This window comes from Hyla sarda, chromosome 1 (genome assembly GCF_029499605.1).
Source record: "Hyla sarda isolate aHylSar1 chromosome 1, aHylSar1.hap1, whole genome shotgun sequence".
Taxonomy (NCBI): Eukaryota; Metazoa; Chordata; class Amphibia; order Anura; family Hylidae; genus Hyla; species Hyla sarda.
The window spans coordinates 574,270,780-574,282,825 of NC_079189.1; positions in this window are offsets into that span (position 1 = coordinate 574,270,780).

A 12,046-nucleotide genomic window follows, 5' to 3' on the forward strand; every position below is an offset into this window, starting at 1 on the left:
TGTTTTGTTTAGTGATTTTTTCAGTATATACTGGATTTTACTATATAACTATAGAATATTAAGAGAGGTATTCTTCTTTAAGCAAATAAATGGTATTCTGCATAATGAAAAGTTATACAATGTTCTAATTTACTTTAGGCATCAATTCATTGTGGCTTTCAAGATCTCTGTTTACAATTTAGCCTGCAATGTTCACTGGTCATGTGATGGGCACACAGGTACAGGACTTGTTATAGTAAAGTTATTAGAGCTCTATCCTATAACAAGCCGTGCACCTGTGTGTCCATCACATGATCAGGACTGATGTAACGAGCCATGCACCTGTGTGTCCATCACATGATCAGGACTGATGTAACGAGCCGTGCACCTGTGTCCATCACATGATCAGGACTGATGTAACGAGCCATGCACCTGTGTGTCCATCACATGACCAGGACTGATGTAACGAGCCATACACCTGTGTCCATCACATGACAGGCCTGATGTAACGAGCCGTGCACCTGTGTCCATCACATGATCAGGACTGATGTAACGAGCCGTGCACCTGTGTGTCCATCACATGACCAGGACTGATGTAACGAGCCGTGCACCTGTGTCCATCACATGACAGGACTTATGTAACGAGCCGTGCACCTGTGTCCATCACATGACCTGGACTGATGTAACGAGCCGTGCACCTGTGTCCATCACATGACCAGGACTGATGTAATGAGCAGTGCACCTGTGTCCATCAAATGACCAGGACTGATGTAAAGAGCCGTACACCTGTGTCCATCACATGACCAGGACTGATGTAATTAATGGGGGTTGTCCCAGCTCGCTTGACAGGACTGATGTAACGAGCCGTACACCTGTGTCCATCACATGACCAGGACTGATGTAACAAGCCATGTACCTGTGTGTCCATAACATGACCAGGACTGATGTAATGAGCCGTACACCTGTGTGTCCATTACATGACCAGGACTGATGTAACGAGCCGTGCACCTGTGTCCATCACATGACCAGGACTGATGTAACGAGCTGTACACCTGTGTGTCCGTCACATGACCAGGACTGATGTAACGAGCCGTGCACCTGTGTCCATCACATGACCAGGCCTGATGTAACGAGCCGTGCACCTATGTGTCCATCACATGACCAGGACTGATGTAACGAGCCGTACACCTGTGTGTCCATCATATGACCAGGACTGATGTAACGAGCCGTGCACCTGTGTGTCCATCACATGACCAGGACTGATGTTACGAGCCATACACCTGTGTCCATCACATGACCAGGACAGATGTAACGAGCCTTGCACCTGTGTTCATCACATGACCAGGACTGATGTATCAAGCCATACACCTGTGTGTTCATCACATGACCAGGACTGATGAAACGAGCCATACACCTGTGTGTCCATCACATGACCAGGACTGATGTAACGAGCCATACACCTGTGTACATCACATGACAGGCCTGATGTAACGAGCCGTGCACCTGTGTCCATCACATGATCAGGACTGATGTAACGAGCCGTGCACCTGTGTGTCCATCACATGACCAGGACTGATGTAACGAGCCGTGCACCTGTGTCCATCACATGACAGGACTTATGTAACGAGCCGTGCACCTGTGTCCATCACATGACCTGGACTGATGTAACGAGCCGTGCACCTGTGTCCATCACATGACCAGGACTGATGTAATGAGCAGTGCACCTGTGTCCATCAAATGACCAGGACTGATGTAAAGAGCCGTACACCTGTGTCCATCACATGACCAGGACTGATGTAATTAATGGGGGTTGTCCCAGCTCGCTTGACAGGACTGATGTAACGAGCCGTACACCTGTGTCCATCACATGACCAGGACTGATGTAACAAGCCATGTACCTGTGTGTCCATAACATGACCAGGACTGATGTAATGAGCCGTACACCTGTGTGTCCATTACATGACCAGGACTGATGTAACGAGCCGTGCACCTGTGTCCATCACATGACCAGGACTGATGTAACGAGCTGTACACCTGTGTGTCCGTCACATGACCAGGACTGATGTAACGAGCCGTGCACCTGTGTCCATCACATGACCAGGCCTGATGTAACGAGCCGTGCACCTATGTGTCCATCACATGACCAGGACTGATGTAACGAGCCGTACACCTGTGTGTCCATCATATGACCAGGACTGATGTAACGAGCCGTGCACCTGTGTGTCCATCACATGACCAGGACTGATGTTACGAGCCATACACCTGTGTCCATCACATGACCAGGACAGATGTAACGAGCCTTGCACCTGTGTTCATCACATGACCAGGACTGATGTATCAAGCCATACACCTGTGTGTTCATCACATGACCAGGACTGATGAAACGAGCCATACACCTGTGTGTCCATCACATGACCAAAACTGATGTAACGAGCTGTGCACCTGTGTGTCCATCACATGACCAGGACTGATGTAACGAGCCGTACACCTGTGTCCGTCACATGACCAGGACTGATGAAACGAGCCACACACCTGTGTGTCCGTCATATGACCAGGACTGATGTAACGAGCCATACACCTGTGTCCATCACATGACCAGTACTGATGTAACGAGCCATGCACCTGTGTGTTCATCACATGACCAGTACTGATGTAACGAGCCATGCACCTGTGTGTTCATCACATGACCAGGACTGATGTAACGAGCCGTACACCTGTGTCCGTCACATGACCAGGACTGATGTAACGAGCCATGTATTGGTAATTTGTATAATTTATTATAACTTTTTTTTGCTGAAATAGGAATACCTCTTTAATTCATACAATTTTTTTTATTCTAATCAAGATACTGGGACTGGTTTCTCATGGTTGTATAATGGGGGTTGTCCCAGCTCGGAGAACTAATGCAATTTGTGTAACTCCTATTGACACTAATGGGAGATGTGGAAATAACTGTGTTTACATACCTCCGGGAATTACACAAACAATATAAGTAGAAAGCAGGTGACAGCACTCATGTATTGCCATTGCTTTGATACCCCGTAATAAAGGAATGTGACGATTTTCTACACAATACGTGAGTGCTGTTGTCTGCTTTCTACTTCTTATATTGCTTATGACCAAAGACTTACCCATATGGTGACTGACCACCCTTATCTGTTGTGGATTACAGCATGGTGGAGTCCTGCAGCTGTGAATGCACAGGAGAACCATTAGCACAGAGTACATATACAAGGTGGGCCATTTATATGGATACACCTTAATAAAATGGGAATGGTTGGGGATATTAACTTCCTGTATGTGGCACATTAGTATATGTGAGGGGGGAAACTTTTCAAGATGGGTGGTGACCATGGCGGCCATTTTGAAGTCGGACATTTTGAATCCAACTTTTGTTTTTTCAATAGGAAGAGGGTCATGTGACACATCAAACCTATTGGGAATTTCACAAGAAAAACAATGATGTGCTTGGTTTTAACGTAACTTTATTCTTTCATTAGTTATTTACAAGTTTCTGACCACTTATAAAATGTGTTCAATGTGCTGCCCATTGTGTTGGATTTTCAATGCAACCCTCTTCTCCCACTCTTCACACACTGATAGCAACACCGCAGGAGAAATGCTAGCACAGGCTTCCAGTATCCGTATACACTGCTATATACACTGCTATATACACCGCAGGAGAAATGCTAGCACAGGCTTCCAGTATCCGTATACACTGCTATATACTACTATATACACCACAGGAGAAATGCTAGCACAGGCTTCCAGTATCCGTATACACTGCTATATACTACTATATACACCGCAGGAGAAATGCTAGCACAGGCTTCCAGTATCCGTATACACTGCTATATACTACTATATACACCGCAGGAGAAATGCTAGCACAGGCTTCCAGTATCCGTATACACTGCTATATACTTCTATATACACCGCAGGAGAAATGCTAGCACAGGCTTCCAGTATCCGTATACACTGCTATATACTACTATATACACCGCAGGAGAAATGCTAGCACAGGCTACCAGTATCCGTATACACTGCTATATACTACTATATACACCGCAGGAGAAATGGTAGCACAGGCTTCCAGTATCCGTATACACTGCTATATACTACTATATACACCGCAGGAGAAATGGTAGCACAGGCTTCCAGTATCCATATACACTGCTATATACTACTATATACACCGCAGGAGAAATGGTAGCACAGGCTTCCAGTATCCATATACACTGCTATATACTACTATATACACCGCAGGAGAAATGCTAGCACAGGCTTCCAGTATCCGTATACACTGCTATATACTACTATATACACCGCAGGAGAAATGCTAGCACAGGCTTCCAGTATCCGTAGTTTCAGGTGCTGCACATCTCGTATCTTCACAGCATAGACAATTGCCTTCAGATGACCCCAAAGATAAAAGTCTAAGGGGGTCAGATCGGGAGACCTTGGGGACCATTCAACTGGCCCACGATGACCAATCCACTTTCCAGGAAACTGTTCATCTAGGAATGCTCGGACCTGACACCCATAATGTGGTGGTCACCATCTTGCTGGAAATACTCAGGGAACGTGCCAGCTTCAGTGCATAAAGAGGGAAACACATCATCATGTAGCAATTTTGCATATCCAGTGGCCTTGAGGTTTCCATTGATGAAGAATGGCCCCACTATCTTTGTACCCCATATACCACACCATACCATCATTTTTTGTCTTCCAACAGTCTTGGAGGGATCTATCCAATGTGGGTTAGTGTCAGACCAATAGCGGTGGTTTTGTTTGTTAACTTCACCATTCACATAAAAGTTTGCCTCATCACTGAACAAAATCTTCTGCGTAAACTGAGGGTCCTGTTCCAATTTTTGTTTTGCCCATTCTGTAGCACCTGAAACTACGGATACTGGAAGCCTGTGCTAGCATTTCTCCTGCGGTGTATATAGTAGTATATAGCAGTGTATACGAATACTGGAAGCCTGTGCTAGCATTTCTCCTGCGGTGTATATAGTAGTATATAGCAGTGTATATGGATACTGGAAGCCTGTGCTAGCATTTCTCCTGCGGTGTATATAGTAGTATATAGCAGTGTATACGGATACGGGAAGCCTGTGCTAGCATTTCTCCTGCGGTGTATATAGTAGTATATAGCAGTGTATACGGATACTGGAAGCCTGTGCTAGCATTTCTCCTGCGGTGTATATAGTAGTATATAGCAGTGTATACGGATACTGGAAGCCTGTGCTAGCATTTCTCCTGCGGTGTTGCTATCAGTGTGTGAAGAGTGGGAGAAGAGGGTTGCATTGACAATCCAACACAATGGGCAGCACATTGAACATATTTTATAAGTGGTCAGAAACTTGTAAATAACTCATGAAAGAATAAAGTTACGTTAAAACCAAGCACATCATTGTTTTTCTTGTGAAATTCCCAATACATTTGACGTGTCACATGACCCTCTTCCTATTGAAAAAACAAAAGTTGGATTCAAAATGGCTGACTTGAAAATGGCCGCCATGGTCACCACCCATCTTGAAAAGTTTCCCCCCTCACATATACTCATGTGCCACAAACTGGAAGTTAATATCACCAACCATTCCCATTTTATTAAGGTGTATCCATATATATGGCCCACCCTGTAGTTCCCATTCTATGTTGAGTGTGGAATTACATAAACAGCCTGGCTCGAGGGGCTACACTATTTGCCGTTTGTATAACTCCCATTAAAGTCAAGGAAGTTACATAAACTGTGTAACTTCCCTGCTTAGGCTGTTTTCTGCTTTCCCAGATAAAGCCAGAAGGACCGAACTGGGACAACCCCTTTAATGTGTTACTGTCATTAAAGAAAAAAAGTTTTGACATGGCAAAAGATTTAATTAGTCAGGGTCTCAGTGCTGGGACCTCTACTGATCATAGCTGGGTAAGGCGCGGTGCACATTGCAGGAGACGGGTTCCATTGTAATCTGTAGAGCTCGACATCTGCAAAGTGATGGATTGAGCGCAAAGCCGGGGAGTGAAACTCACTACTGTGTACTCGTCCTGGCTATATCTACCCATCGGTTGGGGGTCTCTGCATCACATATCGAAAGTATTTTTAAAACAGGAATACTGTAAGGGTACGTTCACACACACTGCAGCTGCTGCGGATTTATTGCTGCAGATTTTACCTTGTTAAATCAATACAAATAAATTGTAAATCCACAACAGATGTGATATGTATAAATATACAGTGAGGCAAAAAAGTATTTAGTCAGCCACCAATTGTGCAAGTTCTCCCACTTAAAAAGATGAGAGAGGCCTGAAATTTTCATCATAGGTATACCTCCACTATGAGAGACAGAATGAGAAAAAAATCCATAAAAAATCACATTGTCTGTTTTTTTAAGAATTTATTTGCAAATTATGGTGGAAAATAAGTATTTGGTCAATAACAAAAGTTCATCAAAATACTTTGTTATATACTTTTTGTTGGCAATGACAGAGGTCAAACGTCTTCACAAGGTTTTCTATTGCAGATTCAGTCTTCCCAGCCTGGTGAAGGTCTACAATTTTGTTTCTGGTGTCCTTCGACAGTTCTTTGGTCTTGGCCATAGTGGAGTTTGGAGTGTGACTGTTTGAGGTTGTGGACAGGTGTCTTTTATACTGATAACAAGTTCAAACAGGAGCCATTAATACAGGTAACGAGTGGAGAACAGAGGAGACTCTTAAAGAAGAAGTTACAGGTCTGTGAGAGCCAGAAATCTTGCTTGTTTGTCGGTGACCAAATACTTATTTTCCACCAAAATTTGCAAATAAATTCTTTAAAAATCAGACAATGTGATTTTATGGAATTTTTCCTCTCATAATGTCTCTCATAGTTGAGGTATACCTATGATGAAAATTACAGGCCTCTCATTTTTTTAAGTGAGAGCACTTGCATAATTGGTGGCTGACTAAATACTTTTTTGCCCCACTGTACCCTAAGGGTACGTTCACATGAACAGGATCTGCTGCATATTTTCTGCAGCTGAATTTGCTACCCATTGAATTGAAGTTAATGGGTAGGAAAATCAGTACATAAAATATGCAGCAGATCCTGTACGTGTGAATGTACCCTAACGCTAGGTTTCTAAACAGCTTTCTTCTGGCATTTTTTTCCCCCCGGAAAACTACCACTGCAATTTTTGAGCCATAAGTGGATCCAGTACGAAGGAGAAGTACAAGTTATTCCCTTATATTCCCTATTCCTTTTAAATACACTTCTGGCTTTGGCTCAAAAATTTTTCCAAAAAAGCCACAAAAAAAACCAAAAAAAAAACTGTGAAAATCTAGTCTAAAGGGGCTTTAAAAATTCATAGCCTGTCAGGGTAGGTCATCAGTAATAAATTGGTGGGGTCTCCTGATACCCCCACTAATCAGCTGCCATACTACAGACCCTAAAACCTTCTCCATATTACGACCATGTAAAGTCCTGCTTTCCAGACTTTTTTTTTCTTGCGATAATTTAATTTCCTCATCGATTCATTCAGATAGATGGGAAAAAATTATAATTTGAAAAATAATAAACCCGATGGATTTTCTGCTTTTGTAAATATTCTGCTGTTTTTTTTTTACCGATTTCACTAACGTTTTTGCTGATTTTTAAAGCAAAGTTTTAGATACTTGTAAAGAATCTGAAATAAACAATAAACAGCTCAGAATTACCGATATTTTGGCAGAAATCTCTTTTTTTTTATCCTTTTAGCCAGACAAAACCTATTTGGTTACAAAAAGGAACACATATAAAAAAATAATTTCTGTGTAGGAAATTTCCTTTCACACAAGGAAACAGCGGTAATGAGTGATGTCATGGTTTAGTCTTTCAAACTGGTGCAATGAAAGGGGGAGCTCTTTTGTGTTTATTAATGTGTTGAGGGTGCGATGAGGGCAGATGGAATTACCCTAGGGACAGATGGCATTAACCCGTTGTGTTCGTGACGACAGGGCATGGTTTATCTCCTACACCACCCAAAGGTATACCGCTGGATCCTGGGCTAGGCACGGGGGCAAATAATGACTCCGACGCCAAGTTATGGAACAACGGCAGCTTTACTGAGTCAGAAAGGTGTAACAGTCTATACAGCTTGGCTAGGCCCAAGGAGATGACCAGTGACTTCAGAGACCACAGGGCTTGCTGGGACTTGTAGTGGACTTGGACAGTTTGATGCAGGACCACGCTGACTTGAGACAACTTGACTTGAACTGACTTGACTGAGACTGACTATGACAGACTTCACCCCGTTTGTAGCTTACCCGGTTTTGACTTTCACCTGTGGGGTAGTGGACTTGTGGATCTGTGGCTGTGTGGTAGACTTTAGCCCTCCTTAGGACACACAACACACTCTTACTGGACTTGACCTCACTGCCACTAAGCAAAGACTCAAAGAGACTGAGGAAACTCCACCCAGTGCTTATATGGAGGAGACTCAGGAGGGGTCCCATAGGTCACCCTGTAGGTCACATTGTCACTGGTACCTTCCCTGGTTACAATCACATGACAACATCTCTTAACCCCATTTGGGCCTTATGGACTCAGCTAATTTTATTTTAGCATTTTCGTTTTTTCCTCCTTGCATTCTAAAAATCATAACTTTTTAATATTTTTATCCACAGGCAAGTATGAGGGCTTGGTTTTTTTGCGCAATCAGTTGTCCTTTGTAATGATATCACTCATTTTACCATAAAATGTATGCCGCAACTTGGTTGCGCAATAAATATTGTGTGGGGTAATTTATAAGAAAACCACAATTTTTCAAATTTTGGAAGGTTTCATTTTCACGCTGTACAATTTATGGTAAAAATTATATATTTTCTTTATTCTGTGGGTCAATATGATTAAAATGATACCCACGATTACATACTTTTCTATTAGTGTACCACTTTAAAAAAATCTCAAACTTTTTAACCAAATTAGTACATTTAAAATCCGTCTAGTGAGGCGGACGCATCTGATGTGAGGTCCGTGCCGGCTGTGCCTTAAAAGCCACTTACAGCGCTGAAAATCTGCTCCATAGCACCGGAGAACCTACCTGAATATGTCCCGCTCCTCCCAGGAGAAATTTCTGTTACGCTCACAAGGGCTTTCGCAGTCTATTCCTGATATTTTCACAGCGGGGACTAGATCCAAGATGGCCACCGTGAGGTCACTCATGGCAGACGAGCACTCTGAAGATGAATACCAGACCTCTTCAGATGGCCCAATGCCAGGAGCCATGTTTTGCAGCATTCAGGCCATGTTCCGGAAGGAGCTGGCACAAGCAGTGTCTGACTTCACCGCCCAACTACAAGACCTGACGCAACGGGTGGCAGACACAGAGGCCAAGGTGGACAAACTGGTGGACGCAGTGGAGGCAGATTGACAGGATATCAACAAGCAGGCACAGAAAATGGCCACCGTCAAGCTCAAGCTTGAGAATGTCGAGAAACGCTCGCAGAGGGCTGCAGGGACTGCAAGAGACGATGACTGACCTCACTAAGGCTGCATTCACATCACGATTTCTCCAATTTCTCCATCCGACCTGAGTACACGATTTTTATAACTTAAAATCGTATGAAATCGTATATTAAGTCGGATCCATTGACTTCCATTAAAAAATCGTATCCATTACACACATCCGATTTGATCCGCATCCGATTTCACACGATTTTTGTTCAGGTCAACCCTGTTCGTGGTCAAACCTGATTTCAGACCTGAACAAAAATTGTGTGAAATCGGATGCGGATCAAATCGGATGTGTGTAATGGATCCGATTTTTTAATGGAAGTCAATGGATCCGACTTTATATACGATTTCATACGATTTTAAGTTATAAAAATCGTGTACTCAGGTCGGATGGAGAAATCGTGATGTGAATGCAGCCTTAGGTACTCACCTCTTGTTTTATGATCTGGCACCCCATCTTGAACCAGAACTGCTCCGCTATGATAGAATCCATAGGGCCTTGGCAAAGCCTAAAAATACTGGTCTTCCCCAAGATGTCATACTCAAGCTCCATTACCCGGAGGTGCGCGATAGGCTCCTCCAAGCAGCTAGAGATCTTACATCCCTGCCGGGTCTGCCCCCAACCACCAAGCTCTACTCAGATCTGGCTCCCTCCACCTTGGCTCGCAGTTCAGGCAGATTACTTTAGCCCTCATACAGAAACGGCTTAAATATAGATGGGGCTTTCCATTTTTGCTGGCATTTCAGGCCAATGGACACTTATGTTGTTTGCACACTAAAGGAAGCCCAGGAGGCACTGGTCAAGGAAAACATACAGCCAGCTGATCTACCCCCGCAACCGCAGAGACCTCCATGGGTTATACGCATGCGGGCTCCGGCGGGTCCCAAACGTAAAAATGCCAAATCTAATTGACCCACACCTGCACCTCCCTGAGTGGACTGTTGACCCCCAAAACACTGGGTCTGTTACTCTTTTACAAGCTTTCTACTCTTTGCTACTACGTTTGTTTTTCATAGACGCTCTCCTGTGACACTGGGGACTATTGCTGCTCCGGATGATTGTCTCCTACCTAATTCCGACAGTGGCTATACACGGACTGGAATAGTGTGACCCTCGTACCCCGGGCTCGGGGCAAGGAAGTAGGATGGGCTGTGGAGTTCCTGGACCCGTCTTTCCTCAACTGGACACTTTTGTTTGTCTATATGTTGGTCTGTCTTGTCTTGTTTCCTGTTGGTTTTGTTGTTGTTGTTGTTTTTTTTTTACCAGGTACACATTTTTTCACATTGCTGGAATGGTGCGGTGCCACTTGCTATGGATTCTGTGAAGGCCTTCCCCCTAGTTTACAGCTACCTCGGTGTTCCCATACGCTATTATGTGTAAATTGATATTGCATAATGAACAGGGGTTTTAACCCCCCACATAAAAGAGGGAAGGCCTTCCGAGACTATGCTAAGTTGCGTCCTGACATTATTTGTATTCAGGAATCACATTTTACTTCTTCATTTCCTAAGTTTTTTCATAAATCCTATAAACACTACTACATGTCTACCTATACTACTAAGAGTAGGGGGGCACTTATTCTACTACATGACTCCTTCTTATTTCATGTTGAACGCACCTTCATTGATCCAGATAGCAGAAATGTGATATTATTGGGGTTGATGGGGATAAAAAGTTATGTTTGGTTAACTCATATGCACCCACTGAAGCCCCTATTGCTTTTTTCAGACGGATGTGTACATTGCTTGGCTCCCTGCACTACGATGGGCTAATTTGGGCTGGAGATTTTAATAAAAGGGGGTACTCCGGTGAAAAACTTTTTTCTTTTTTAAATCAACTGGTGTCAGAAAGTTAAACAGATTTGTAAATTACTTCTATTAAAAAATCTTAATCCTTCCTGTACTTATTAGATGCTGAATACTACAGTGGAAATTCTTTTCCATTTGGAACACAGTGCTCTCTGCTGACATCATGAGCACAGTGCTCTCTGCTGACACCTCTGTCCATTTTAGGAACTGTCCAGAGTAAAAGGAAATCCCCATAGCAAACATATGCTGTTCTGGTCAGTTCCTAAAATGGACAGAGATGTCAGCAGAGAGCTTTTTGTTTCAAAAAGAAAAGGATTTCCTCTGTAGTATTCAGCAGCTAATAAGTACTGGAAGGATTAAGATTTTTTAATAGAAGTAATTAACAAATTTGTTTAACTTTCTGGCACCAGTTGATAAAAAAAAAAAAAAAAAAAAAAAAAAAGTTTTTCACCAGAGTACCCCTTTAACTTTATAGTCCATAGCTCTCTAGATCGTACTACATCCGCCCCACTTCGCAGATCAGGGACCCAACAACGACAGGTACTTAAAGGGGTACTCCAGTGGAAAACTTTTTCCATTAAAAAATAGGTTTGCAATGGGGATTTTCTGCTGCTCTGGACAGTTCCTGATACGGGCAGCAGGTGTCAGCAGAAAGCATTGTGGACAAGACAAAAAAGAAATTCAAAAAGTATAGAATTTTCTCTGTAGCATACAGCTGCTAAAAAGTACTGGAAGGGTAAAGAATTTTTAATAGAAGTCATTTACAAATCTGTTAAACTTTCTGGCACCAGT